This window comes from Babylonia areolata, chromosome 6 (assembly GCF_041734735.1).
Source record: "Babylonia areolata isolate BAREFJ2019XMU chromosome 6, ASM4173473v1, whole genome shotgun sequence".
NCBI classification, from domain to species: domain Eukaryota; kingdom Metazoa; phylum Mollusca; class Gastropoda; order Neogastropoda; family Buccinidae; genus Babylonia; species Babylonia areolata.
In genome coordinates this window covers 157601-183076 of record NC_134881.1, presented here as the reverse complement: position 1 = coordinate 183076, position 25476 = coordinate 157601, and the positions used below count along the sequence as shown (strand labels likewise).

The following is a 25476-nucleotide window of genomic DNA, read 5'->3' as shown; positions in this document are numbered from 1 at the left end:
CGTTCGGCGTTCTGTGTTCTTCCAGCCTTTTGGTAATAGTACCTCGTCTGGAAGTATTTTCAGTATTCCCACTTCCATGTCCATCCACTGACTTCCCTACCCTTCCACTGAGCATCCACTGTCTTCCATTGGTTCCCACTGCCTACCTTTGACCTCCGTGGGTTTGGCGTCGGTTTGCTGCCACCACCTTCCACTCCCTTCCACCGCCAGTATTCTCTGGCCTTGCCAAGCCTCTACAAGGCATTCTATGGTTGTCCTGTTGTTCCTCGTCGTCACTTACTGTTCTGCGTCATCGTCGTCAATTATTGTTCTGCGTCGTCGTTGTCACCACTTCATCATCGTCGCCTCCGTCTCCTACTCACCTTCATCGTCCTCGTGCTTCAGTTCTATTCCAGTCTCGTCATCTTCATCACTTACCTTCATCGTCGTCGTCGTCGTCCTCCCTGTATAATCAGTGCTGTAATACCTTCATCGTCATCACCTTAGTGACTGTTGCTGTGTCATCTCCACACACATTCACACTCTCACACACATACTCACTCATGGGGTTCATCTACGTGGTTTCCCGTGGGTTTCTTCAGTTCGTCTCTTTTGAGACCATTGGCTTTCACTTGTGAAATGTGGTCGTTTGACGGCGTTGTTTTGTGGTCGTTTGACGGCGTTGTTTTGTGTTCGTTTGACGGCGTTGTTTTGTGTTCGTTTGACGGCGTTGTTTTGTGTTTTGTGTTCGTTTGACGGCGTTGTTTTGTGTTCGTTTGACGGCGTTGTTTTGTGGTCGTTTGACGGCGTTGTTTTGTGTTTTTTTGACGGCGTTGTTTTGTGGTCGTTTGACGGCGTTGTTTTGTGTTCGTTTGACGGCGTTGTTTTGTGTTGTGTTCGTTTGACGGCGTTGTTTTGTGTTTTGTGGTCGTTTGACGGCGTTGTTTTGTGTTCGTTTGACGGCGTTGTTTTGTGTTCGTTTGACGGCGTTGTTTTGTGTTCGTTTGACGGCGTTGTTTTGTGTCGTTTGACGGCGTTGTTTTGTGTTGTGTTCGTTTGACGGCGTTGTTTTGTGTTTTGTGTTCGTTGACGGCGTTGTTTGTGTTTTTTGACGGCGTTGTTTGTGGTCGTTTGACGGCGTTGTTTTGTGGTCGTTTGACGGCGTTGTTTTGTGTTTTGTGTTCGTTTGACGGCGTTGTTTTGTGTTTTGTGGTCGTTTGACGGCGTTGTTTTGTGGTCGTTTGACGGCGTTGTTTTGCGCCTTTTCATGCCTTTGTCGGTTAATGAGCTGAATTCCTTGTCTGTGTCACAGTTGTGCTTTGTTGTTGTTGTTGGGTGGTTGTTGTTTTTTGTTTTGTTTGTTTGGGTTTTTGTTGTTGTTGTTGCTTTTTTGCATCGTTAATTAAACTCTGTATATAAAAAACCTTTCTTCTGTTATAGTCTGTGTGTTGTCGGGATGTTAGTTCTGGGCTGGGCGGGGATTTCTAGTCCGTTCTCTCATAGGGCGTGACATGTTCAGGTCTGGAAAGGAGTATACTGTGGTCTATTGTGTCAAACGCAGCCGACAGATCAAAGTTAACACAGTTTACCTTCATCAACAGACAGTAACAGGTCATTAACTACTTTCAACAAAGCAGTTTCAGTGCTATGGGCAGACCTATATACTGACTGAAAAGAAGAGAACAGGTTGTTTAATGCTAAATGGTCTGAAAGTTGGGAGAAACACTTTTTTCAATAATTTTGGACACAAAAGCAAGGTTGGAAGTAAGGCGAAAACTTTTGAGGTTATTGTGATCCTTTCTTTAGCAGTGGCTTAACATGTGCAGTTTTGTATACATCTGGGAAGACACCAGAAATTAAAGAATCATTTATAATTTTTGTAAGTGCAGGCAAAACAACATCCAAACACTCATACAGTAGTGGTGTGGGAAGGGGATCCAGGTCACATGTTTTTGGAGCAGACTTTTTCAACAAGCTGAGTACTTCTGTCTCTGAAACAGGTGTGAAAGCAACAAACGGAAAACCCTGAAATCCCTTCCTAAGGGATGTGACACAAGTGACTGTGAATCCAGTTCTTTCCTGGGGTTATTTTTTCAGCAGAAAAATCTGAGAAGACACTGGACAGTAATGAAAATGGATAGATAGAAGGAAACAAAGAAGATTTTCTTCTGCCATAAAGGTTATTTGTAATGCAATATAGTTCTTTGCTTGATTTAGCTTCGGAAATCTTGGTGTTGAAAAACAGTCTTGGTTTTGTGCACAAGAAAGGTAACAAAGTTCTTGGTTTTCTGGTAGATTTGTTTGTAGACACAGATACCTTCCACTGTGCTTCCGCATATCGCCTCTATCTCTTCGCTGCTAGCAGTTCCTCACCAAGAAGCCCAAACCATGGACACGACACCTTCCTGGACGACACCCTGCAACGAGATGCAGGGGCGTGCTTGTCCAGTGCTGTCTGAAGGGCAGTGTTGTACTGGTCAGCTGAACAGTCCATAAAGCACTCAAGTCCTGATTTCAGGTCGTCGCGAAAAGCTGCCCTGTCTATAGCACGAATGTTGCGCACACTGCGATGCACTGTCACAGAGGAGGGGATGTCTATGTCGAGGACACTACACACACATGGTCAGACTCTTAGTCATGATTCACATCAGACGATCGATGAACTCCATCACTGGGCCTCTCAATCACCAAATCAAGAGTATGACCATGCTTGTGGGAAGGTCCACACGCAGTCTGAGAAAGGTTGTTCATATTTAGAAGTTCCAAGAATTTTACTGCACTACGATCAGTAGGTATTGTGAACATGAAAGTTAAAATCCCCCAAAAGACACATATTTCCATGAAGACAGTTACAGTAGTCCAAAAGATTAGGAAACTGTTCAAAGAACATGGTCTCCGTTAACTTATTAACAGAGGTGGGCCAAGGGCGATACACACACATGAAGTGCAGCACGCTATGCTGGGAAGTGAGGGACACTTGAAGCAATCCAAAGGATGAGTGTGTGAAGGAAAATGTGGAGGTGAAGGTAAGGTGGGGAGTGAGAGTGTGTCTGTAAATGACTGCAATACCGCCGCCACGACCAGTATAATTGTCGAGTAGTTATTCAAGGGTACAGCACAAAAGACTTAACTAAACTAAATACTGATTTACTGTATTAAAGGATAGAAAATAATTCCCGCGCACAGGCCAGGAACATATAGAGGCCAGTCACAAATGGTGTTTTTTTTTTAATTGTTTTATTTACAATAGTTATTTTGATGAGAAGAAGAGCTAAGAAGAAGATATAAGAAGAGAAGACCTAAGAGAGAAGACAGTGCCTGGAATGACACAAATGTCATTAGCACAACATGTCGGCACAAGTGAATAATAAAGCACATGTATACATATTGCATAGAAAGACTACCACTTGGTAATGCATATGTGTGAAGACCAAACACTGACATCAAATGACATTTCTAATACATTTAAATAGTGCAGTTGAAGTGATTGAAGCTATGCTGATTTAGTGAAAGCACACTGACAGTATAGATTAGGTAAAGCTTATACTGTGTCAAAGTGACTCAAATGAATCAGTTATCATGTAGCACTATACTAGAGTAAGCCGTATAGGAGAGGGCATGACAACTAAATTACAATTAAAAGACTGTTACATATCAGGTGGTTTTAACCAATAACTGATATTAATCCAACGTTATCTTGTAATCACCACAACAGAATACTACACACATCTTAGAGTACTGAGCACACTGTAGCAGTACAACTGATATCAGCATGTAGGATAATACCTGAATAATAAACTAGATAGAGAATCAGTGGCTTTGATATAATACTGGCAAACTGACAGACCAGATAGTAAGTGAAGAACCATCATGGCGTAACCATTATGTGGTGAATGAACTTACACAATTTATCCATTGCATCAAAGCCAAATCTCAACACAGCTAAGCTTGTGCTCAACATTTAAATCTCCTCCACGGAAGTGGATAGTAACCTAACCTTCATCAGTGACAGTAAATGAGAAAGAACGCATCATATGCACTCACTAGAATATTGTCCAACAAACTAATAGTGTCCAGAGACGTCATTGACTGTGACGTTAAGAAGAATTAAATGGGACACTGCTCCAAGCATGTGACGACATGGCAATTTTCTAGATCAATCATAGCCGAGCTGTGCCTAACATGTCAAAGCAATGACTAAACAAAGAATTAACTGAACAAAACAATAACTGAACAAACTCATATGAACACAAGTACTGTGTTGAACAATACAAATTACAAATCAACACATTCTACACACTAGTACTTACAGCGATACATAGTGAGATGTCAGCCATTGTGAAAACACACACGACACACACTCACACTGCCTGCGACACAGCAAGAGAGAGAGAGAGAGCAGCTCTGGTCAGATGACTGACCAGGTATGAAATGACCACTCATCACTCACTGTGCCAATTTATGCAAGTTAAGCGAACTACAAAGACAGGCAGTGTGCTGCGAACAGATCGAACTAATCTGGCCAAATCTGACAACAACTGTGTCTCTTACAAAGTGTTCAGTGACAGATTTCTAAATGATTCCTGAACCGATTTACGTCGGATAAGTTGCAAAAGAAAGAGCTCAACACCTACTTTATAATGAGTATAAAATGCAGTGTTGATTATTTACGATGAATTTATAATCTTAATTTAAGTCACCTGAATAGGGTCAGTTTTAACGAGCTCGTCGCTGAAAATTACAAACTGTGTTAAATCAGTTTAACGTAGGCAAACATAAATGGAATAGATTTAAAGATGGAATCGTGACGATTCTACCAGTATATAATACTTGTAGTTTACTGATCTGACAAAAGAGATATTAATTAACTGTGTGTGGTTCATCTGTCGGGATCAACGAGGACCATCTAGTCATCCTGGGGGTGGGTGGGTTGGGCTCTGTGGGTGCGCAGATGACTGGTCAGGCCAATCCGCGCCCGGAAGGTTCTGACGCAGTGTGGACAGGGTATGGTGGCGGCTGTCAGGGACTTGCTGGCACTGCTTTTCCTGACCTGTCTGCGTTGCTCTGCTGCAGCGATTCTGTTGGCCCCACAGGCGCCTTTGTGGACAGCTGAACGCCACTTTGGTCTGTCCATTGCATTCAGCTCCCATGTGTCGCGGCTGATGTTGAAGGCCTTCGGAGAAGCTTTCAGAGTGTCTCTGAAGCGCTTCTTTTGGCCTCCATTGGAGTGCTTGCCATGTTGGAGTTCGCCGTACAGCAGTTTCTTGGGGAGCCGGTGGTCTGGATGTGAACTACATGGCCTGCCCAGCGCAGCTGGGCCTGCACCAAGATGGTGTAGATGCTGGGCAAGTTTGCACGAGTGAGCACCTCTGTGTCAGGGATCTTCTCTTGCCACTTTATGCTGAGAAGTCTTCTGAGGCTGGTGGTGTGGAAGTGGTTCAACTTTTTGGCGTGGTGTTTGTAGACGGTCCATGATTCACATTCACAGAGCAGTGTGGTGAGAACTATGGCCTTGTATACTTTGAGCTTCGTCTCCAAGATGATGCCTCTCCTGTTCCAAACGTTCTTATGGAGTCTGCCGAAGGCAGCGCTGGCTTTGGCGAGTCTGGCATTCACTTCGTTGTCGATGAAAACTGTGCGAGAGAGTGTACTGCCCAGGTATGTGAACTTGTCCACCGCATTCAGTCGTTGCCCGTTGATGAAGATGTTTGGTTCAACGTAAGGCTTTCCTGGAGCTGGCTGGTGCATCACCTCAGTCTTCTTCATGCTGATTGTGAGGCCAAAGTTGTCACAGGCAGCAGAGAACTTGTCGACACTGTGTTGCATTTCAGCTTCGGAGGCAGCATTGAGAGCGCAGTCATCAGCAAACAGGAAGTCATTGATGGTGTCTGTCCTCACCTTGGTTTTTGCTTGAAGTCTCCTGAGGTTGAAGAGTGAGCCATCTGTGCAGTACCTGATGCCAATGCCTACGTCAGCGTCTCTAAAGGCATCTGTCAGCATGGCTGAAAACATGAGACTGAACAGGGTGGGGGCAAGAACACACCCTTGCTTGACTCCATTGGAGACAGGGAAGAAACCTTCATGGTTCAACGGAGAGGAAGGCGGTTGCAGCAGAGCACTGTGGAGTGCTGAGGGCAGGATGAGGCACATAGGACATCCTGGTCATCCACTGCATTCATTTCCATCTCCAGTCGTCTTGACCTCATCTTGCCACTGGATACAGACGGTCTCGGACAAGAGAGTGAGGTCGACTGTGCGCAACTCCTCCTCACTATAAACAAAGTCATCGCGCAAGTCATCAGTCATCCTTCATCCCATACCATCATTTTCCCCAAGCCCTGTGGCGACAGGCGAGTGACAAAGCGACAGGTGTGGGTACACTGGCAGTCGTAGCCACGGACCTGCACACAGACGGCGGCTCAGGCCATAGGGTCGTTTTTCACTGACTGGAGCAGTGGTGGAGATCGGCAGCCCCTTGAGTGACTGAGCAGCCCTCTTCAGGACAGCACTGCTCACCTCCATGGCATGAGGAAGGGGCTAGAAAAGGTGCCCTAAACATTGCCTGCTCCACACCACCCTAGTCAGCATACCGCGGCTGACTGGGACCCTACTCAAGTGGTCGATACACAAAGGAAAGAAAGAAGAAAACAAGGAGCACCCCATTGACCATTGCCACATGGAACGTGCGTATGCTTCTGGACAGAGGCAACTCGGACAGACCAGAGAGACGCACAGCACTCATTGCAAGTGAACTAGCCAGGTACAACATCGACATCGCTGCTTTAAGCGAGACCAGACTGGCAGAAGAAGGCGAACTCTGTGAGCGAGGCACAGGCTACACCTTCTTTTGGAGTGGTCGCGGACCTGAAGAGAGACGTGAGGCTGGAGTTGGCTATGGTGAAGCAGAAACATAGATTCCAGCTCAGCCAATAGCGTACCGATGCGCGACACTGGTCCAGCCGTCAGTAGGTTGTCTGGTGAGGACAAAATGATGTAAGCAGCTTTGCGTTCAAACTGGGAGTGACGGCACACATATTCTGCGTGCGGGGTAGTCGCGAAAACTGTCCTCTGCTAATACAGCTTGTGCGTGAATCATTATCTGAAGCCTAAGAGCGCTGTCTGAAGCAGGATGAAGCTAAGCGATTGGCTACCCCCCCCCCCCCCCCCCCCCACCCCCCAAAAAAAAACCAAAACAAACAAACAAACAACAACAACAAACAAAAAAAACAAAAAAAACAACTCGAGTGGTCGGCAATGACACTGGACAACTCTGCTCTGCAGTTTCTTCCGCACGTTCACGTTGCTTGTTCAATGGCCGACAGCCGATCAGCTCAGCACAATGGATGAAGAAGAAGACAAAAGTGAGTTTGACAAATTGAACCATAAGTCCCTTGTCCGTGGTCATAAAGCGACGGAAAATGCACCAAAATGACCAACGTTTCATCAGTAGAAAGACTGTCACACTCACTATCACGAAAACACTGTAACTCACACGCAGAGATATATTCAACACCAGAGCTATTCCCTCAAGCACATAAGGCGACGGGAGATAACTCTGTGTATGCACGCACGCCTGTGACATGGATTATCAAATGTGTTATGACTGTATCATGCATTGCCATATGCAGCATAATTCTAGTGGGGAGGTTACACCAGAGGAGAGAGAGGGATAGTGGGGTGGTTACCTCACAGGAAAGAGGCAGGATTTGGGGGCGGTTACCTCAGTGGGTGTAGGGGGCTCTGGGCAGAGGTAGCACCTTTGGTGTCTGGCAGCTGCGCTCTACCTGGTAGAGTGGACGGGCATCACTGGTCCTCACCCACCCCCTAAATCTCTCACGTGATGGCTCCAAGCGCCACACCCCGGGACCTCGCCTCAGCTGGCGTGCTGAACCACGTGAGGGGGTGGTGTTAACACGGCACCACTGGGCGAAGGACCTCCTCGATGCAGGTCACCGGCCAGGGCGGAAGAGTCCCCAGATGAACTCAACGACCACGTGTTCGTGACCAAGGCGAGCCACCGAGTTGGAGGATATGGGCTGTGGTCAGGCATGGAGAGGGATGGGCGCCGCCATGCTTCATTTGCCCTAGACACGCCACATGAAGATGACAACCACACCTCAACTCAAACCGGATTGGTCGTCGCCCGGGTCACCAAGGGCCGCGCCTTCTGCCGCACACCAGGGTAGAGGTGGAAAGTATGCGACTGGTGTGCCAAACAACAAGATCCGTGCCAGAAACAACATCACCATTAGCACTTGGAATGTGAGAACACTAAGAGCACCTGGCAGGATAGAAGAACTAACGCATGAAATGGACAGGTACCGTTGGCACATTCTGGGACTCTGTGAAGTACAATGGAAGAACTTCGGAGAAACAACTACCCACGAAGGCCACAAACTTTACTTCAGTGGCAGAGAGGACAAACATGAACAAGGCGTCGGATTTCTCGTTCACAAGGACACTGTGAACACCGTCATGGGTTGTCAGCCAATTTCCAGCCGGCTGATGACCATTCGTCTCAGGGCATCCCCTTTCAACATCACAGTAATACAAGCATCTGCCCCAACAACAGACTACGACGACGAAGAGATAGAAGACTTCTACGACCAACTTCAAGCAATCCTAGATCAGACACCAAAGAAAGACATCATTGTCGTACAAGGAGACTGGAACGCCAAAGTGGGAGAGAATGCTTGCAAGGACTGGAAAGAAACATGCGGGCGCCACTGCAATAAAGAGTCCAATGAAAGAGAACTGAGGCTCCTGGAGTTCGCCAGTTACAACGACCTCAAACTGGTGAACACGTTTGGTCCACACAAGGCATCCAGGAGATGGACATGGCACAGCCCAGGAGGTGAACACCACAACCAGATAGATTACAATATCATGGTTAAACGACGCTTCCAGTCGAGTGTGAACATCGCCAAAACATGGAGTTTTCCAGGGGCCGATATTGGGAGCGACCATGACCTTGTGATGATGACCTTCAGGCTACATCTGAAGAAGATCAGAAAGAAAGGCCACACAAGGATCAAGTTTGACCTTGAAAAGCTGAAGGACCCACAGATAGCAGAAGCCTTCTAAGCAATGATAGGTGGAAAGTTCACCCCGCTCACTGTCGTTGCCGCAGACAGATCAGACATGGACATGGGCGTGTTGATCGACACATTCAACACAGCTGTGACGGAAACAGCCAAGGAGATCCTGGGAAAACACCGCTCAACCAAGAAGCCCTGGATCACATCTGACATCATGGATCTGTGTGACAAGCGGAGAGAGCTGAAAAACAAAAAAGGCGAGACAGAAGGAGCAAAGAAGTACAGAGCAGTCAACCAACAAATCAAGAAAAGCATGATAAAGGCAAACGAGAACTGGATTAAAGAGCAATGCCAGGAAATTGAAGAAAACCTGAAACAAAACAACAGCAAGAAGGCATACCAACTTGTGAAAAACTGACCAGCACAAAGCAAGAGCGAACCACCACCATCCAGGACAAAACCGGAAAATGTCTCACTGAAGAACAGGACATTTTGAAGAGGTGGACTGAATACTGCTCCGAGCTGTACGGTCACAGAGCCACGGGAGACCCAGAGGTACTGAACTTCCCTCCAGCAACCAACAACGCCAACCACCCCATCCTTCGAGAAGAAGTGGAAGCAGCTGTAAAATCGCTGAAAAAGGGGAAGTCAGTAGGAGTGGATAATATCCCTGCAGAGCTGGTCCAAGCAGGGGGAGAAGCAATGATCACAGCCCTCACAACCATCTGCAACAAGATCTGGCAGACAGGGGAGTGGCCAACACCGTGGACCCAGTCACTGATCATCATTCTCCCCAAGAAAGGCAATCTACAACAGTGCCAGAACTACCGCAAGGTCAGCCTAATAAGCCATCCCAGCAAAGTCATACTAAAGATCCTGCTAAATAGATAGAAGCCACAAGCGGAGAAGATCATCGCAGAGGAACAAGCAGGTTTCAGACCAGGGCGCAGTACAACAGAGAAAATCTTCAACCTCAGGATACTGTGTGAGAGGTACCTCCAACATCAGCAAGACCTCTACCACGTCTTCGTGGATTTCAAGAAGGCGTTTGACCGAGTATGGCATGCAGCTTTATGGGCCACCATGAGGTGTATAACATCAATACCAACCTGACCCAAGTGATACAGAACCTCTAGGACAAAACCACCAGCACAGTCTACTTCAACAGTAACATAGGGGACTGGTTCAGAACCACAGTCGGAGTGAGGCAAGGCTGTTTGCTCTCTCCAACTCTCTTCAACATCTTCCTGGAAAGAATCATGACTGATGCACTTGAAGACCACAAAGGAACAGTCAACATTGGAGGCAGAGCAGTCACCAACTTACGTTTCGCCGACGATATTGATGGCCTAGCAGGAAATGAAGAGGAGCTAGCTAGCTTAGTGGACCACCTTAATAAAACCTCTAGAGCCTATAGCATGCAGATCAGTGCAGAGAAGACCAAACTGATGACCAACAACACCAATGGCATCAGCACTGACATAAGAGTGGATGGCCAGAAGCTAGAAACTGTCCACAGGTTCAAATACCTGGGAGCAATTGTGACAGATGAGGGATCCAAACCCGAAGTACTCTCCAGGATTGCACAGGCGACAGCAGCACTCACAAAACTGAGGTACATCTGGAACGACCGGAACATTGCACTCGGCTCAAAGATCAGACTGATGCGTACCCTGGTGACATCAATACTCTTGTATGCATGTGAATCGTGGACCTTAACAGCTGGAATAGAAAAGAGAATACAGTCCGCTGAGATAAGATGCTTTCGAAGACTCCTGGGCATCTCCTACAAAGATCATATAACGACCGAAGAAGTTCGAAACAGAATCAGGCAAGTCATTGGGCCCTACGAAGACCTGTTGACATTGGTCAAGAGACGCAAGCTCAAATGATATGGCCATGTCACGAGATCATCAGGGCTTGCCAAGACATTCCTGCAGGGCACAGTGCAAGGGGGGAGAAGGAGAGGCAGACAGAGGGAGAGATGGGAGGACAACATCCCAGAATGGACGGGCTTGAGGTTGAGCGATACAGTCAGGAGGTCAGAAAACCGAGAGGATTGGAGGATGCTGGTTGCCAGATTACCTGTGGCGCCCCAACGGTCCACAAGACTACGGGATAGGTGAAGGTGAAGGTGACCTCAGTGGACAGAGGGATAATGGGGAGGTTACCTCACAGGAAATAGGCAGGATTTGGGGGAGGTTACCTCACAGGATAGAGGGATAGTGGGGTGGTTACCTCACTGGACAGAGGGATAGTGGGGTGGTTACCTCAAAGGAAAGAGGCAGGATTTGGGGGTGGTTACCTCACTGGAGAGAAGGATAGTGGGGTGGTTACCTCACAGGATAGAGGGATAGTGGGGTGGTTACCTCACTGGACAGAGGGATAGTGGGGAGGTTACCTCACTGGACAGAGGATTTGGGGGCAGTTACCTCACTGGAGAGAGGGATAGTGGGGTGGTTACCTCACTGGAGAGAGGGATAGTGGGGTGGTTACCTCACTGGAGAGAGGGATAGTGGGGTGGTTACCTCACTGGAGAGAGGGATAGTGGGGTGGTTACCTCACTGGACAGAGGGATAGTCGGGAGGTTACCTTACAGGAAAGAGGCAGGATTTGGGGGTGGTTACCTCACTGGAGAGAGGGATAGTGGGTGTGGTTACCTCACTGGAGAGAGGGATTTGGGGGTGGTTACCTCACTGGAGAGGGATAGTGGGGAGGTTACCTCACTGGAGAGAGGGATAGTGGGGGTGGTTACCTCACTGGAGAGAGGGATAGTGGGGTGGTTACCTCACTGGAGAGAGGGATAGTGGGGTGGTTACCTCACTGGAGAGAGGGATAGTGGGGTGGTTACCTCACTGGAGAGAGGGATAGTGGGGTGGTTACCTCACTGGAGAGAGGGATAGTGGGTGTGGTTACCTCACTGGAGAGAGGGATAGTGGGGTGGTTACCTCACTGGAGAGAGGCAGGATTTGGGGGTGGTTACCTCACTGGAGAGAGGGATAGTGGGTGTGGTTACCTCACTGGAGAGAGGCAGGATTTGGGGGTGGTTTCCTCACTGGAGAGAGGGATAGTGGGTGTGGTTACCTCACTGCAGAGAGGCAGGATTTGGGGGTGGTTACCTCACTGGAGAGAGGGATAGTGGGTGTGGTTACCTCACTGGAGAGAGGCAGGATTTGGGTGTGGTTACCTCACTGGAGAGAGGGATAGTGGGGTGGTTACCTCACTGGAGAGAGGGATAGTGGGGAGGTTTACAAACAAGAGAGAGGGGACAGTGCAAAGGTGACCAAGTGTTGATGTGCTAGGAATCACGTAAACCACAAAAAGGAATCTGTTGTGGCAAGGAAGTAACACACCACACACACACACATTACAATACCTTACAACCAGTCGTGCCCATCCCCGCACCTGCGTCCTGCACGAAGACGGACATGTAGCATGAGATACAGCCCAACAGGATCACGTTGTTTAGGCGGGGGGACGACATCTTCACCAGTCTGTCACACACACACACACACACACACACACACACACACTTATTAATTGCAAATGATAATACTTATTTTCATTATTGTTATATAGTACTTAAATGGCGCAAACTCCCCATGTACTGGGCTCTAAGCACTTCACATAAGACAAAGGATATACAATAGTGTTTAGTAACACACACACACACACACACACACACACACACACACACACACACACAAGACAATACTTAATTGCAGATATGAACAGTCACACACACACACACACACACACACACACACATACACACACACACGCGCGTGCATACACACAGTAAACAACCACCCCCGAGCAAAAACACTGCATGATGAGTTTAGCAGAGGAAAAAAAGGGGATGGTTGGAAGAGGCACACAAACATACAACTATACTTAGTCACACCCAAAGACGAGTTTGAACAGGTAGGTTTTTACATTTGTTCTGAAAGAGGACAGCGTCAGTTACTGACGGAGATACAGAGGAAGAGAAATTGAGAATGCAGGTGTTCGATAATGAATGTTCCTTTGGCCAAATGAGAGGTTTGGGGGACTCGAAGGTGCTCGAAGAAACGGGAATGGGTGTAAATATGCCAATAAAGTACAAAAGATCAGTAAGATTGGAAAGATCTTTCAAAGTGGCGGTAAGCCAACATGCAATTTTGTACTGAATTTTATACTGGATGGGTAACCAATGAAGTTGATGCAGAATGGTACGGATTTGTTTTCACATTGGAAGCTTGCAGTTTTACATAAATTACTGACTCGGTCATGCATGGACCAAGCTCAATCAAAATATGCACCCAAGTTTCTGACAGAATATCTAAATTTGACATCAGCAATGCAGACAGTCAAAATATGGTCTGAAATATGCCTTTGGTGCAGACTTAGAGCCTATAGATTTGGCTTCTGTCTTGACGTCATTCAGTCTGAACTTGTTCATCAGCTACCACTCCTCACAGCGACAGTATAGATCAGGTGCATACACATTGCATATATCATCTATATTCTTCACATCACCTACAGTTAATATATTGTGTGCATAACATTCTGACTGGATACATCATGCACAAACACTGTATGCATCAAACATACACTGTGCACATCACACACACATATATTGTGTACATAACATACTGACTGGATACATCATGCACAAACATTGTATGCATCAAACGTACATCGTACACATCACACACACATATATTGTGTACATAACATACTGACTGGATACATCATGCACAAACATTGTATGCATCAAACGTACATTGTGCACATCACACACACACGCGCGCGAGTACGTGCGCACACACGTACACACATAATTGCATACATACGTACACACATAATTACATACACACGTACACACATAATTACATGCACACGTACACACACAGTTACACACACACGTTCACACATAATTACATACATACACACGGACTTCCCTCTGCCTCCCTAAACCACTGTCGTATCCTTTCCCTTTTTGTTTTCTCAGTTTTCCCCACGAGATGAAGTGGACAGAGAAATGATGAGTTGTGTTATACTCCCTGTTTTGTTAAACATACTTGCCATGTCAAGCTTCAGCAGACTGGGCACGTCGGTTTGCTCTGTTGGCCAAATTTTGTGGCAAAGTTCTAAAATGCCTTTGCGTCTGCTCAGTCAATTAGCGCAATCCCAGCCAAAAGCGCAAAACAGCATTTCATGGTCAACAAAGAATGCCCCGTGTGAAGCACGAAAAGGACAGCGAGGAAGGACCGTAGAGATCTGAGTTTGACATGGTAAGTATCTGTGATCAAACAGGGAGTATAATATAAACTCCCTTTTTGGTCTCATACATCGTGCCATGTCAAAGTGATGCCGAATTGAAATGAAAAGGAGAAGGATTGGTGGTATCCCCTGTCCTTACTTCAACGAGTGAGGAATCCTGATTAAAATCTTTCTCGTGTTCCCCTGTCCTTAATTCAACGAGTGAGGAATCCTGATTAAAATCTTTCTCGTGTTCCAATAGGGTCTGGGTCCCTTCTGATGTGAAAGCACCCAGGAAGGCATCATGACCCCGAGGGTCAATGCAGCACCTGGTCGTAATGCTGCAAGAGCTGAGACTTCCCTTGTGTCCAAGGCGAGAAGAAACAACCGAAGAGGAGTGGTGGGACTGAAAGCCTAGCAACATGAGCAACATGGGACGCCAGGTCTTCTGACGTTGAGAATCGTGGGATGAGAGCGGCGCTGAGAATGTTGGGAGGAAAGGAAAACCCAGTCATCTTCCAAGAGGGGGCAGAAACTTCTGGCTTTTGTGAACTGAGCACTGGGAGCAGGAAGCCCTGTCCCATAGGAGACGTACAGGTGACAGTGAAGGTCATCCTGGAAGAGAAGTGCCCGCTTCCTCCATCCGAGGAGCGCCCCTTGTGAGAAAATAAATCCTAGGGTGGTGGAGGGGTGGCGGAGGGGGAGTTAGCAGTGCTGGGCTGACTGGAGTTGAGTGCCAAGTGTCGCCTTGGTCCTCTATGCAGCCCAGCATGTCTCCAGGGTGAAGCCCAGTTTGGGCAGGATGAGAGCCCATTCCCAAGGGTCACTGGAACCTGGACCTCCAGGAAGGGGATAATTTGTCCAGGTTAGATGGACGTAAGGTCCGACCGGGTGTCACACCCGCCGGTGGACTAAGGGGTAGGCAGAGTGGTTCCCACCCGGGGTCAAGGCTTTATCCTGCACTGGGGAAGGGGCGTGGCATGAGAGGAGGGGACAGAAAGAGCTATGCGACCACTGAGAGTAGTCTAAGTTCTCTGTCGTGACCAAGGGATGATCATCAAATCCCCCTTACAGGAAATGTCCCACCCACCCCACACCACCGGCACTGTCAAAATAGAGATATAACCCCCATCTAAACTCTTACTTGAAAAAACCTGGTGGGTGAGGCACGACCCTGCTTCCTCTCAATACCCTTCCAAACCGAAAGTTTTAGGTGGAGACCTTCCCCAACAATCTGTTTCAAGAGGTCGAAGATGGGAGATCCCAGCGATTCAGGGCATGGGTTGGGAATACGAGATCAAACCAAACCAGTCTCTCAGGTTCAGCCAGTGCAAGGTGAAGGGCGAGACATAAAGACCAGGTCAGATCAGTGCAAGGTGAAGGGCGAGACATAAAGACCAGGTCAGATCAGTGCACGGTGAAGGGCGAGACATAAAGACCAGGTCAGATCAGTGCACGGTGAAGAGCGAGACATAAAGACCAGGTCAGATCAGTGCAAGGTGAAGGGCGAGACATAAAGACCAGGTCAGATCAGTGCAAGGTGAAGGGCGAGATACAAAGACCAGGTCAGATCAGTGCAAGGTGAAGGGCGAGACATAAAGACCAGGTCAGATCAGTGCAAGGTGAAGGGCGAGACACAAAGACCAGGTCAGATCAGTGCAAGGTGAAGGGCGAGACATAAAGACCAGGTCAGATCAGTGCAAGGTGAAGGGCGAGACATAAAGACCAGGTCAGATCAGTGCAAGGTGAAGGGCGAGATACAAAGACCAGGTCAGATCAGTGCACGGTGAAGAGCGAGATACAAAGACCAGGTCAGATCAGTGCACGGTGAAGGGCGAGATACAAAGACCAGGTCAGATCCCACGCTTCCAGCCCCAAAATGAACAAGGAAAGCAAGGGCATCAGAACAGAGCGGGAAGAATGGAGTAGACGTCATAAGTTACAATAGATCGAATCAACCGTCAGAACTGATGCAAACAATGTAAAAGATGTGAGCACTGAAGACAAATAACGTCAAAGAATGTTACACAGAAGCAAGCATGCATAAAACAATGCTTAATATTTGACAAAGAAAGGTTGTGGTGAGACAAGAAAAACCTGCTTCCTTGTCAAGTCACCGAAGGACTATTCATTATTAAAGGCAGACAATTTCGCTGAATACTTGAGCAGACAACAGCTCTGGCAGATATGTCTTGGTACTGAGTTGGCCGCAAAATTCGGCCAATCAAATCAAACATTCATTCGGATGAGACGATAAACCGAGGTCCCGTGTGCAGCATGCATTTAGCACACGCAAAAAACAAAAACAAAAACAAAAAACAAAAAAAAACCCACGGCAACAAAAGGGTTATCCCTGGCAAAATTCTGTAGAAAAATCCATTTCGATAGGAAAACAAATAAAATCCATTTCGATAGGAAAACAAATAAAATCGCAGGCAGAAAAAAAAAGAAAAAAAAAAAAGGTGGCGCTGTCAGTGTAGCGACACGCTCTCCCTGGGGAGAGCAGCCCGAATTTACACAGAGAAATCTGTTGTGACAAAAAGAGTAGTACAAATAAAAATGCAAATAATAATATATATAAATATATATAAATATATATAAATATATATAATGAAAAACAACAACAAAAACACCAAAAAAACAATAACAAATCTGTTAAACCATCAGCCAGTCTCCATCTCCTCCTCCTGCATTCATTCTTTTCAATTTACATGCAGGCTTTTACACGTAGAAGTGATTCCCCCTCACTCTTTAGGCAGCTATATTCTGTCTCGCTAATATGGATCACGGGAACTTCAGCATTGAATCGTTTTGCATTGAGTGTGTAGACACATATAACGGGGGTAAAGCGCCTGGAGGTCTGCGCTTATCTTGACACTACAACCTGAGAGAATACCACGCTTAACCTACCTACCTACCTACCTACCTACCTACGGGGATAAAACCCAGGTCACTCCGATCACCTAACCATCGCATCCCCTCATAAGTGGCCACTGACTTGACGTGTCTCAGCTTTATGTTGAAGGCCAGGAAGAAAGCGGCGAGTACAATGCCCACTGCGGCAATGATGCACATAGTGCAGTACAGTGAAGTGGTTAGAGTGTCCGTCCTCTCCAGTTCCAGGATTGAGTCCTGGGGAATCACTCCACCTGAATTCAACACACACACACACACACACACACACACACACACACACACACGTGTATATATATATATATACAATATAGACAGGCACAAATGAATAGAAAGGAGATAAGGTGACACAATATCACAGAACTACATTAGTACTCCAAGACAAGTGAAACATTAGTACTCCAAGACAAGCGAACTACATTAGTATTCCAAGACAAGTAAGCTACATACTTAATATGGGGAGTTTGTATTATAGTTGGTTAATCATATTTGCTATGTCAAACTGGTGTGAACTAGTCTGATCAGTTTGCTCTCTTGGTTAAAATGTACGGCCAACACAATACCAATAAGTCACGACTGCCAGCCCCGTCATCTGTTCAGCCAGTTAGCCAAATTATATGCTTTTAGCACTGAACAGCCATTCCGTGGCCAATGAGGATTAAACCATGTCAACTACAGCAAGAGCAACTGGCAATGACGGGCTGTGATATGAGTTTTACATGGAAAGCATTATTTAACCAAACAGGGAGTATAACACAACAAACTCCCTATTTTGGTGTCATGTATTGTGCCATGTCAAACCAGTGCAGATTTCAAAAGCAAAAAGAGGAGGGCATAGCGTTACTGGTTGGTATGGGGAGCCCAAGCATGAGTAAACAGTTCTGTGAGCTACAACAACGGAAATCCCCTTTGAACCAACAGCCTTGATCATATAGAAATCCCTGAGATAGAAGTACAGATGAAGGGGTTCTTCTCACACCAGAAAGCTTCGGAGATATCGAAGAGGCACATAATGCATGCTGAAACACAGCTAAAGATGTAATTGCTCGCATGTCATATGCTTTCAGATTCAAGCAGCTAAAGGGCCTGAGATTAGTCTTTCAGACTGACTTGGGAGACCCGATGTGAAATGATGCCAGCAGCAATGTCTTCCTTGTAGTTCTCAGTTGTAGAAATAAGAAGACGTCTGTGAGAAGAACATCTACAGCCTACAGCCAGCTGCATATCAAAAGTACTGGTAGGTGGGACCTTGATTTCTGTACACCTAACCATTTGTGCCAGTAATAATCATACAATGTCTCAGGACCAAATCTCCTCGAACCCAAGACCAAAGACCTAAAGTGTGAGGAGGCGCCCCCAACGGATAGGACTGCTAATAATAATAATACTTATTATAGTATTTATATAGCGCTGAATCTTGTGCAGAGATAAATCAAAGCGCTTTCACACCAGTCATTCACACGCATGCATAATTCTAAAACTGAAGAAGAAACTGAAGACAAGGAAGAGGCAGTGGAGGGAGGCTGTCTTGTGAAGAGGTGGATTTTAAGGCCAGACTTGAAAGAGCTTAGTGCGGAGACCTGACGAAGCGAAAGAAGTTCATTCCAAATGCATGGTCCAGAGACAGAGAAAGAACGGCGTCCAACAGTGGAGTGTTTGAATCTGGGTATGCGTAAACATAGTGGATCCGAAGCCGATCGTAGAGAGCGAGATGGAGTGTCGAGGTGAAGGCAGCCACAAAGATAGGAAGGGGCAGATTTGTGAATACATTTATAACATAGAGTGCTGATCTTATACTTATTTCTGTGTGAGACAGGGAGCCAATGGAGATGTTGCAGAAGAGGAGTGATGTGCTCAGATCTTTTCTTTCTGAGGACGAGTCGGGCTGCAGAGTTTTGTATGCGCTGAAGGGACTGAATGGATGAAGCAGGCAAACCAAGGCTGTCTCAAGGGTGGATAGCTTCAAATCTGATGGGGACAAGACAGACCGCACAGCAACCATCCATGCACTTGAAACAACGTGGGCTTCATAGAGAGGATCCCTGAACAGGCCTGTCTCAGCAGATCTAGTTTGACCTGGAGTTCAAGAGGAGTGACGTGCCAGGTCATACGTGTTCTTAGATTGGGCCAGCCACTTGGCCATTAACAGGATGAGCTGGGGGCACCCCAACCTGGCCTTCCGAATCACCTTGGACAGGACCGCAAAGGGAGGAAAAGCGTAAGCGATCAGGTTGCTCCAATCAAGGGACAGAGCATCCACTGTCCAGTCTTTAGGGTTTGTGACTGCCAAGACATAAATCTCTTTTTGAACTTCATCGGAAAGAGGTCAACCACCAGTTGGAACCACAATTCTCAGACCCCCAAAGAGTGATCTTGTCAAGGGTACTTCCTCTCCTACGTTCGTGGGCTGCATCTCTCACGTTCATTCAAATGAAAGTGGACTTTTACGTGTATGACCGTTTTTAATCACGCCTTGTGGGCAGCCATAGTCCGTTTTCGAAGGTGTGCATGCTGGGTATGTTCTTGTTTCTGAAACCCACATAATGCTGACATGAATTACAGGATCTTTAATGTGTGTATTTGATCTTCTGCATGACTCCAATGAGTATAAACACAAAGGGGATTTAGACACCAGCAGGTCTGCACACATACTGACATGGGAGTTCTTCACCCTGAACCCACCAGGATTCACGACAGGGATTCGAATCGAGGATCCTCACATTGAAAGCCTAATTGTTTAATCACGCGAGGGTCTATTCCATGTCAAGGACATACTTGGACCTGCTGATGGCGTCAACTACGATGTCCTTTCCTGCTGTGTGTCTCACTGAGAGAGTAATGTAGCAGCCAATGCACCTCCAAAAGGCCTTGGCATGCAGGGACAATGCACCTCCAAAAGGCCTTGGCATGCAGGGACAGTGCACCTCCAAAAGGCCTTGGCATGCAGGGACAATGCACCTCCAAGAGAAGGCCTTGGCATGCAGGGACAGTGCACCTCCAAAAGGCCTTGGCATGCAGGGACAGTGCACCTCCAAAAGAAGGCCTTGGCATGCAGGGACAGTGCACCTCCAAAAGAAGGCCTTGGCATGCAGGGACAGTTCACTGATGAAGTCCTTCCCCTCTTTGTTAACATAACATGCAACTGTCGTGATGGCCGTGAACAACTGGATGGTCTTGCAAGAGGCCTCTTCGAAGCACTGATGAAGAACACTGCAAACCGCTTTGAGTTTCAGAATGTTGATGTACCATTTGCACTTCAATAAAAAAAAAGAAAAAAAGTCACAGCCACATGACGGACGCGTCTGTGAAGAGTGCCACTGATTACGTGGGGATGGTGGTGGGGACTATGGGCACTCCCTGTGCCAGAAGAGAAGATTGGAGTCATTCGGACGTCAAGAAACCACTCCCGAAACACATTTGCATGTCCTAAGGCTGTGACCTCTTGGACCAGCAGTTTCAGCTCCAGCTGAACCAGGAGCTTGAGGACTCTACACACGGGAAGCATGCGGATGAGCAACTTCATCATGCCTAAGACATAAAACAGGTTTCACCGCTGGAGGAATTCTGAGTTTTTTTGGCCTACATGGCGGCCAAACTGGACTGCTTATACTCTGGGGAAAAAAGCTGCAAGGGTTGGGACCCTCCACCCCCCTCACCCCCCTCCCTCCCCCAGCATGGAGTAAGCTGAAGAAGAGTTGCAGAAGTGAAAATCCAGTAACACCTGCAAACTAGTGTCTTGGACCCTCTCACGTTCAGCATGATATGAAGAAATGAGACCAAGAGTGTTGTGTGGACAGGAACATCCAGTCTTGTCCCAAGAGAAGAAATGGCTGAGGGAGCAGTGGGACCAACAAGTGATGGGTCCCTTCAGGGAGGTGCTGGTGACAGTGGAGGTCACCTTCACCAACAAGTGCTTGGTCCCTTCACCTGAGGCAATGCACGCCAAAGGGATGGACACTGAATGCTGAATGCTAGGCTGAATCTGGAGGGGTGTGTGTTGGGGGGACAGAGTGCTGAGGATCTGGCACTGGCCCTCCATACAAGGGACGTACCACTGCAGGAATAAGATGAGGGAATCCACGTGTGGACGCCTGTCTTTGGACGCCTGGGCGTGTGCACATTTCCATCAGTCACTGGCACGAGAACCTCCTTGAAGGGGATAACTTGCCTTAGTTGGAGGGAAGTAAAGTTGAGCCTAGGAGTCATTCTACTCAAAGGTAGACAGATGCGAAAACAGCCTGGAGCTACATACATGCAAACGTCTCACCCAGCAGATCAAACTGGCCAGATAGAAGGGTTGTCTGCCATGAGCCAGTCTCCTGCAAATAGGGGACAGTCAGATGGTGATAGGATCAACTGTCCTGCACCCCTCTTCATCCCAAGACTAGAGGGAGAGAGGCTGGTTGTCAGGTTTTGCACCCACGGGCCTCATGCCCCCACTGGACCTGAAGCTACAGGAGAGAGTAGCTGGATAGTGAGAATCACATGAAATGAATCCCTTCCTGTGAGGATACCGGGATCCTCTGACCTAGGATGAGTTGAAGAGAGGAGCCAATCTGAGGCCAGGTCTTTCTCCCCCACGGAGATGTGAGGAAGAAGACTCACTATGGGAGGGGGCAATCCCGGAGAGGAAATATCCCGTCCCATCCCAGCTGTGGAAACAATACGGGTATGACCTCCACCTTATTGCACCCTCAGCCTGGGAAACTTGGATAGGTTCAGGATTTTGCTTCCGCTCAGTCCTTCTCCTGACATTTTTGGACAACACTGCCACGATCCATCTCCAGCAACTCTTCACCCTGGTCAGACACGGGGCATCCAGAGACTCTGAGTGGGTTGGAAACATGCAAGGTGAAACCAACCCAGTCTGTAGGCTTCGGTCATCACAGGGTGGAGTGCAAAGCTTTATGACTGACAAGTCACAACCCCCGCTTTCAATCTCAAAAAAGGAAAGCAAAGCGAGGTAGTCAATGAGGAAGAATTCTGATGTTCTTGTGATAGGAAAGTAATGTTCACCATCACCTTGTGTGCTCGAAAGCACAGCTCTGGTACTGAATGTCTGTCTGTTAATGATTTGCACAGAGTCTTCTTACTGTCGTTGGCCATTGTGGGTGTCTTCACACACACACACACACACACACACACACATAGACTGAAAGCGGGTTAGACTGTAAGAGATCACGGATAAGGGACTTTCGGCTCGGTTTGTCTCATTCATCTATCAAACTGCAGCAGAAATGAATTTTTATTGCTTCAATGTATGCATATCGAACTTGCTCTTCCCGTGTGTGACGCGCTTCGCTATTTTCGGATACAAGGTCAGGTTCTATGTTTGTCTAAACAGAAAACGCGACGGCTGTTTCAGTGTGGGCACTGCAGATTACAACAGAGAGGCGACGTGCGAAGGTATCTGACTTCATAATTCACAGAAAACACAGCAAAACTACCAGAAAGCAAAAAACCTTGTTACTTTTCTTGAGCACAAGGCCAAGATGTGTTTTTAAACACGATCTCTAAAGCTGAGTCAAGCAAGGAACTGTCTGTATTCCATAAAAGATACGTTGTATGGTATGGCAACAACAAAAATTTTTTTTTATTTTTTACTATCTATCCATTTTCAGTATTGCCTGTTGTCTTCTCTGATTTTTCTTCTGCTAAAAAATGTTGATCTTTGGAATATAACTTGATTTTCAGTCACTTCACTTGTGCTGCAGCCCTTGGGGAAAGAGTTTCAGGGTTTTTTTCTGCACCTGTCAGAGAAAATGTACTCAGTGTGTTGAAAATGTCTGCTCCATAGACATGTGACTTTGACCGCCTTTCCACACAATTATTTTATAAGTGTTTGGATGTTGTCTCTATCAGAATTATAAATGATTCTTTAATTTCTTGTGTCTTCACTGATGTATATGTGGAGTGATGGCCTAGAGGTAACGCGTCCGCCTTGGAAGCGAGAGAATCTGAGCGCGCTGGTTCGAATCACGGCTCAGCCGCCGATATTTTCTCCCCCTCCACTAGACCTTGAGGGTTGTTCCTGGCAAAATTATGTAGAAAAATCCACTTCGATAGGAAAAACAAATAAAATTGCACGCAGGAAAAAATACAAAAAATGGGTGGCGCTGTAGTGTAGCGACGCGCTCTCCCTGGGGAGAGCAGCCCGAATTTCACACAGAGAAATCTGTTGTGATAAAAAGAAATACAAATACAAAGTATAAAACACTGCGCTTTTTAAGCACCCGCTAAAGAAAGCCACTCCAGATCACAACGACCCAAAGAGTTTCACCTTGTATCCAACCTTTGCTTTTGTATCCAGAATTATTGAAAAAACAACTGTTCCGTCACAGTTTCATACTACCTGGCATCAAACAACCTCTTCTCTTTTCTCCAGCCAGAATATATATCTGCCCACAATACTAAGAACTTTGTTGAAGCAGTAAATGACCTTCTGCTGTCTGTTGATCAAGGCAAGCTGTCTATGTTGACCTTGTTTGATCTTTCAGTTGGGTTCGACATAGCAGACCATAATACACTCCTTTCCATTCTTGAACATATATTTGGTATTCAATCAATAGTTCTGCATTTGATTTCTCCATACCTGCCCAACAGCTTGTAGACTGTCTCTGTTCACAACTTCCAGTCTGATCCAAGCCTGATCTCCTGTGTGCCACAAGGCTCTGTCCTGTTCCTTCTGTGTACTCTTCTTTCTGGTGTCATTCTTTTCTTCACCACTCTTGTTGATGATACTCAACTACACAATTCTGTCGGACCTAGCCAAACAGTTTGACTTGGTCAGAGAAAGAGTGCATTATTCATGTTAAATAATTCAACAATTTTTCATGTTAATAAAACTGGAGCCACGATTATAAAACATCTTTAAGAATGTCAGCATCTGTGTCTTACGCTGACTCTCATGTGGTTGGTAATGCTACAGTTCAATTTTCTACATCAGCAAGAAACCTTGGAGTCATTCTCGACTCAAACCCCAGTATGCATGCTCAGCTGATCAATCTGATGCTCACAGTCAGTTATGAAGCTCAACGGAATAATTCTGTTCGAAAGGACCTTTCTGTTGACACTACACGTCTTGTTTCCACTTTGTGCTGTCTTGATTCGACAACTGTCAATTTCTTCTCACAGATTGTCCCATAAACTTTTTCAGCGAAATCAATCTTGAAAACAATGCTCCCTCCCTCCCCCCTCTCTTCATCCCCGAATCCCGCTAAGTGATCACATTCCTCCTCATCCCCATACTCTCCACCAGCTTCCCGTTTACATGAAAATTAAAATACAAAGTTATTACTCTCCACCAGCTTCCCGTTTACATGAAAATTAAAATACAAAGTTATTACTCTCGATCTCCACCAGCTTCCCGTTTAGATGAAAATTAAAATACAAAGTTAATACTCTCCACCAGCTTCCCGTTTAGATGAAAATTAAAATACAAAGTTAATACTCTCCACCAGCTTCCCGTTTAGATGAAAATTAAAATACAAAGTTATTTCTCTCCACCAGCTTCCCGTTTACATGAAAATTAAAATACAAAGTTGCGTGTCTGCTTTTCACTCCAGGGGGCCACTGCCTCTGTGAATAAAACTTCGGAATTTGAATCTCTTTTCCACTTCACTGGACTTACCTGTATGTTCGGATCCTATCAGTGCCGAAACTACCTCAAGAACTCTCCGCTCTTCCTCAGACTTTTACTTTCTGAAAATTCCTCATGTCTGCTCCTCAGACCTGGAACAACATTCCACATCTGCTCCTCAGACCTGGAACAACATTCCACATCATATCCGTTTATCTGACTCTGCCTTTCGCTCTTTATTAAAAATCGTCTTTACAAAATCTTTCTGATCTTTTCAAAACCTGTCTGATGGCCTGGTCATTTTCATTCTTCTTTAACACTTCCCCATGCCTACCATCTCTCTGCGTGCACGAAGTATGAGAGAGAGAGAGAGAGAGAGAGAGAGAGAGAGAGAGAGAGAGATGAGTGGTTAGGGTATTTCGTAACTTTTTCTTTCAAGTGCCCTGAGCTCTTCGATGGAAAGGGTACAAGAGAAATTCATATCATCATTATCATTAGCATAACGAAAACACATCAGTACTGGTGCAAACAACGCAAATGAAAGCCACAGAAAAGAAAGAATAAAACAAACAATGCTTAAAAGTCAGGAAAAGGTCGAGGCAATACATAGCTAAAACCTAGAGAGACTTCTCAAGTCAACTGTTGATCAAAAGCTATGCAGTGTCAAACGCAAAGAACGGCGCTGATTGGCTGAGCAAACGAGAAGGCGGATGTATGTGCGTT

At 46.4% G+C, this 25476-nt stretch overlaps 1 pseudogene across 1 annotated transcript in view; it reads right to left on the bottom strand.

Moving 5' to 3' along the window:
- Window positions 1-25476, bottom strand: part of LOC143283194 (gamma-aminobutyric acid type B receptor subunit 1-like) — a 140340-nt pseudogene that overhangs the window by 26575 nt on the left and 88289 nt on the right. The window contains exons 11-12 of the transcript XR_013055372.1: window positions 17260-17410; window positions 12394-12511 (exon numbers count right to left, since the gene is read on the bottom strand). The product of XR_013055372.1 is annotated as a gamma-aminobutyric acid type B receptor subunit 1-like (transcript). The remainder of the gene's footprint in view (window positions 1-12393; window positions 12512-17259; window positions 17411-25476) is intronic.